Source organism: Bos taurus, chromosome 4 (assembly GCF_002263795.3).
Source record: "Bos taurus isolate L1 Dominette 01449 registration number 42190680 breed Hereford chromosome 4, ARS-UCD2.0, whole genome shotgun sequence".
NCBI lineage: Eukaryota > Metazoa > Chordata > Mammalia > Artiodactyla > Bovidae > Bos > Bos taurus.
In genome coordinates, this window is record NC_037331.1 from 3,586,667 (window position 1) to 3,593,033 (window position 6,367).

The following is a 6,367-nucleotide window of genomic DNA, read 5'->3' on the forward strand; positions in this document are numbered from 1 at the left end:
TGGTCATGTATGGATGTGAGAGTTGGACTGTGAAGAAGGCTGAGCGCTGAAGAATTGATGCTTTTGAACTGTGGTATTGGAGAAGACTCTTGAGAGTCCCTTGGACTGCAAGGAGATCCAACCAGTCCATTCTGAAGGAGATCAGCCCTGGGATTTCTTTGGAGGGAATGATGCTAAAGCTGAAACTCCAGTACTTTGGCCACCTCATGTGAAGAGTTGACTCATTGGAAAAGACTCTGATGCTGGGAGGGACTGGGGGCAGGAGGAGAAGGGGACGACAGAGGATGAGATGGCTAGAAGGCATCACTGACTCGATGGACGTGAGTCTCAGTGAACTCTGGGAGCTGGTGTTGGACAGGGAGGCCTGGTGTGCTGGGATTCATGGGGTCGCAAAGAGTCGGACACGACTGAGCGACTGATCTGATCTGATCTGAACCATAAAGCTAAGTAAAATGAATAATTTTATTATTACTAAAATTAACCCACAAAAGTAATTTGCTGAATATCACAATTATTTTATTCAAAATGGAGTGCTCCCTACTTGACATTCTACAAAGATATTCCTATGGATTCTGCACATTTGTGTTTTACTGTTTGGGTTCTCAAATTTGTTGGCCTCCATGACATTTGCAAAAAATAGGAGAGGCCAAGACTAATCCAAGTTAACAGTATCTGTTAACAGTACCTTTGAACTAAATGGAAAGATTCTGTATAATATTAAGTTGTTTATGATCAATTCATAGCTACTATATTTTCTGATTCACAATAATTTAGAAACCTCAAATTAGAAATTCTAACTAAATGAAAAAAATGTCTCTTTGGATTGAAAGTAAATATAATGAAAATTTGCAAATACTAAATATCTGCATTTAGAAATGACTGAGTAATTTTATTCTAGTATCTGCTTTTTTTTTTTTTTCCAGTGCTAAGATCTAATAACTGGATGTTAACAATGAATAAACATTTATTTATTTGAAAAACCTGCCACATCCATAAGCAGATAATGGAGCAGATAATGTAGAGCAGTGATTATCAAACTTTACTGCATATTGGAATCACTTATTTAGCTTTCAAAACTCCTCAGGACTTTCATATCCCACACCAGTTAAATTTGCTTTTCTTGGGGTGAGATCCAGGCATCAGTATTTTTCAAACCTGGAAGGTAGATCTAATATGCGGTAATGTTTTAGGACCAGTCATATAGAGAATATTTTTCCGATTGATTTTTAACTCCAAAGCAGCCAAAAATCATCTCATTCAAATTAATCAAAAAAGAAAAACGGATGCCAATTTCACATCATTTAAAATCAAAGGAGTGACATCATAGTAGACATTCTAGAGAACAGTTGTGGCCAGGAGTGACCAGCAATTGAAAAATTCAATAAAGCATTAAATGTAATTAATTTCCATGTTAAGGAGCTTAAACCTCTAGATTGGAAAAATTGTTACATATGCCAGAGGCTGATATAATTCAACATTAGAAGTGCTTTAGTACTTCTGAACTTGTAAGAAGCAGGGTTATCCAGAGTGATTTTATAGAAATAAAAAACTACTTTAATTATTGCAAACCTATTCATTCTTTGCCTTCTTATTGCTGATATACAGGATTAGTGCAACAAAAGAGTCTGTGAATTGAGGTATTTTTTACTTGAGATAAGGAATAAAAGAAAAAATAATTCTTGGAATGAAGGATAAGAACACTTTTATTTTCAAATGTGAATAACAAAAAGCAAAAACAATCCCACAAAATTAATTTTCAAAGCAAATTTTGATATTGTTCTGTTGTTTTGTTTACTTTTGACACTGAAGCTTTCCCTATATGTGTTTCCAGTTTTAAAATTGTATGTATTAGGATACATAGCTAACATTTTTAAAATGTCTACATATTTGATTAAGAGGAAAAACAACCACCAGGTTTGAAAAATAAAGATCAGTCACTTCAATGACTGTTGTATTACACTCTGCTGTCACTAACCCCTTTTTTCTCCCAATGATAAACATTTTCCTAAAATCTGTGAAAACCACTTCTCTGATTTTACTATAGACAATTTCTGCTGTAGAACTTTATATAAGTGAAATTCAGTGTGTGTCTGTATTATCCTGTGACTGGTGGGCTTTGCTCAGTGTGGTTCTTATGATAGTCATCCATTGATGCTTTTAGTTGTAATTCATCTATTTGCTCTTTCACTGTACAAACAAAGCAAAATCTATTACCCAGTTTTTAGCATTAATGAACATATTCCCATTGTTTTTGTCATTATTAAAAATCCTACTTCACAACACACACACATCATACAAAACAGTTAGAGAGCGATCATAGACTGAAAGGTGAAAAATACAAATATAATACGTCTAAAAGAAGATGGAGGATTATGTCTTTATGTCCTGGTGGTAGAAATATTTATTAAGCAGGATATGAGTCATAGATATTTGTAGGGGGAGATGTGTGTGTGTGGGGGGGGGGGCGGGGGTGGAGTGTTAGTTGCTCAGTTGTGTCCAACTGTTTGGGACCCCCATGGACTGTAACCACCAGGTTACCCTTCATAAAATTAGAAGTTGTCTTTCTTTCCTAGTTTGCTGAATTTTTATCATTATAAAATGTTGCATTATTCTAAATGTTTCTTCTGCCTTATTTATGATGCCAAAATCTTGGCCTCTGTGCACCAGTGCTGAATCGATTCTTGGAGACAACGTTTGAGTGAAGTAGAAAGGAATAGCTTTATTACTTTGCACAGCAAAGGGGACAATAGTGGATTTCTGCCTCCAAAAAATATATGTCCCAACCCACCAGAAGAATTTGATGAGTTTTACAGTAATAGCTCAAGACTAAAGTTGCTGATAAGACTAGGGTTTATCAACACTGAAAGATGAATTCCCCAGGTCAGTAGGAGTGCAATAACGGGTGCAATATACTATGGAGATCAGTGGAGAAATAACTCCAGAAAGAATGAAGAGACGGAGTCAAAGCAAAAACAACTCCCAGTTGTGGATGTGACTGGTGATGGAAGTAATGTCCACTGCTGTAAAGAGCGATATTGTGTAGGAACCTGGAATGTTAGGTCCATGAATCAAGGCAACCTGGAAGTGGTAAAACAGGAGATGACAAGAGTGAACATCAACATTTTAAAAATCAGCTAACTAAAATGGACTGGAATAGGTGAATTTAACTCAGATGAATGTTACATCTACTACAGTGAGCAAAAATCCCTTAGAAGAAATGGATAGTCATCACAGTCAACAAAAGAGTCCGAATGCAGTACTTGGATGCAATTTCAAAAAGACAGAATGATCTCTGTTCATTTCCAAAGCAAACCATTCAATTTCACAGTAATCCAAGTCTTTGCCCCAAACAGTAATACTGAAGAAGCTGAAGATGAGAGGTTCTATGAAGACCTACAAGACCTTCTAGAACTAACACCCCCAAAAATGTCCTTTTCATTATAGGGGACTAGAATGAAAAAGTAGGAAATCAAGAAATACCTGGAAAAATGGGCAAATTTGGCATGGGAGTACAGAATGAAGCAGGGCAAAGCCTAAAAGAGTTTTGCAAAGAGAATGCACTTGAGGGTCATAGCAAACACGTCTTGCAACAACACAAGGGAAGACTCTACACACGGAGAGGACCAGATGGTCAATACTGAAATCAGATTGATTATATTATTTGCAGCCAAAGATGGAGATGTTTTACAGTCTGCAAAAGCAAGATCAGGAGCTGACTGTGGCTCAGATTGTGAACTCTTTATTGTCAAATTCTGACTTAAATTGAAGAAAGTATGGAAAATAACTAGACCATTCAGGTATGACCTAAATCAAATCCCTTATGACTATACAGTGGAAGTGGCATATAGATTCAAGGGATTAGATCTGATAGACAGAGTGCGTGAAGGACTATGGACAGAGGTTTGTGACATTGTACAGGAGGCAGTGTCAAGACAATCCCAGAGAAAAATAAATACAAAAAGGCAAAATGGTTGTCAGAGGAGGCCTAAAAATAGCTGAGAAAAGAAGACAAATGAAAGGCAAAGGAGAAAAGAAAAGATATACTCATTTGAATGAAGAGCTCCAAAGAATAGCAAGGAGAGATAAGAAAGACTTCCTCAGTGATCAGTGCAAAGAAATAGAGGAAAACAATAGAATGGGAAAGACGAGAGATTTCTTCAAGAAAATTCAGTTTAATTCAGTTCAGTTCAGTCACTCAGTTGTGTCCAACTCTTTGTGACCCCATGAATCGCAGCAAGCCAGGCCTCCCTGTCCATCACCAACTCCCAGAGTTCTTCACTCAGACTCATGTCCATTGAGTCAGTGATGCCATCCAGCCATCTCATCCTCTGTCGTCCCCTTCTCCTCCTGCCCCCAATCTCTCCCAGTATCAGAGTCTTTTCCAATGAGTCAACTCTTCACATGAGGTGGCCAAAGTACTGGAGTTTCAGCTTTAGCATCATTTCTTCCAAAGAAATCCCAAGGCTTATCTCCTTCAGAATGGACTGGTTGGATCTCCTTGCAGTCCAAGGGACTCTCAAGAGTCTTCTCCAAAACCACAGTTCAAAAGCATCAGTTTTTCAGCGCTCAACTTTCTTCACAGTCCAACTCTCACATCCATACATGACCACTGGAAAAATCATAGCCTTGACTAGATGGACCTTTGTTGGCAAAGTAATGTCTCTGCTTTTCAATATGCTATCTAGGTTGGTCATAACTTTTCTTCCAAGGAGTAAGCACCTTTTAATTTAATTTCATGGCTGCAGTCACCATCTGCAGTGATTTCAGAGCCCAAAAAATAAAGTCTGACACTGTTTCCACTGTTTCCCATCTATTTCCCATGAAGTGATGGGACCAGATGCCATGAAAGATGAGCACAATAAAAGAAAGAAATGGTATGGACCTAATAGAAGCAGAGGATATTAAGAAGAGGTGGCAAGAATACACAGAAGAACTATACAAGAGATATCTGTGACCCAGATAATCATGATGGTGTGATCACTCACCTACAGCCAGACATTCTGGAATGTGAAGTTAGGTGGGCCTTAGGAAGCATCACTACGAGCAAAGCTAGTGGAGGTGATGGAATTCCAATTGAGCTATTTCAAATCCTAAAAGATGATGCTGTGAAAGTACTGCACTCAATATGCCAGCAAATTTGGAAAATTCAGCAGTGGCCACAGGACTGGAAAAGGTCAGTTTTCATTCCAATCCCAAAAAAGTCAATGCCAAGGAATGTTCAAACTATGACACAATTGCACTCATCTCACATGCTAGCAAAGTGATGTTCAAAATTCTTCAAGCCAGCCTTCAACAGTTCATGAACTATGAACTTCCAGATGTTCCAGCTGGGTTTAGAAAAGGCAGAGAAACCAGAGATCAAATCAACATCTGTTGGATCATCAAAAAAGCAAGAGAGTTCCAGAAAAACATCTACTTTTGCTGTATTATCTATGCCAAAGTCTTTGACTGTGTGGATCACAACAAACTGTAGAAAATTGTTCAAGAGATGGGAATACCAGATCACCTGACCTGCCTCCTGAGAAATCTCTATGCAGGTCAAGAAGCAGCAGTTACAACTGCACATGGAATAACAGACTGGTTCCAAATCAGGAAAGGAGTACATCAAGGCTGTATATTGTCACCCTGCTTATTTAACTTATATGCAAAGTGCATCATGAGAAATACTGGGCTGGAGGAAGCACAAGCTAGAATCAAGATTGCCAGGAGAAATATCAATAGCCTCAGATATGAAGATGAAACCACCCTTATGGCAGAAAGTGAAGAAAAACTAAAGAGCCTCTTGATGAAAATGAAAGAGGAGAGTGAAAAAGTTGGCCTACAACTTAACATTCAAAAAACTAAGATCATAACATCTGGTCCCATTACTTCATGGCAAATAGATGGGGAAATGTGGAAACAGTGACAGACTTTATTTGGGGGGGCTACAAATCACTCCAGATGATGACTGAAACCATGAAATTAAAAGGCATTTGCTCATTGGGAAAAAAGTTATGAACAACCTAGACAGCTTATTGAAAAGCAGAGACATTATTTTGCCAAAAAAAGGTCCATCTAGTCAAAGCTATGGCTTTCCAATAGTCATGTAGGGATGTGAGAGTTGGACTATAAAGAAAGCTGAGCACTGAAAAATTGATGCTTTTGAACTGTGGTGTTGAAGACTCTTGAGAGTCCCTTGGACCAGAAGGAGATCCAATTAGTCCATCCTAAAGGAAATCAGTCCTGAATATTCACTGGAAGGACTGATGCTGAAGCTGGAACTCCAATATTTTAGCCACCTGATGTGAAAAACTGACTCATTTGAAAAGATCCTGATGCTGGGAAAGATTGAGGGCAGGAGGAGAAGGGGATGACAGAGGATGAGATG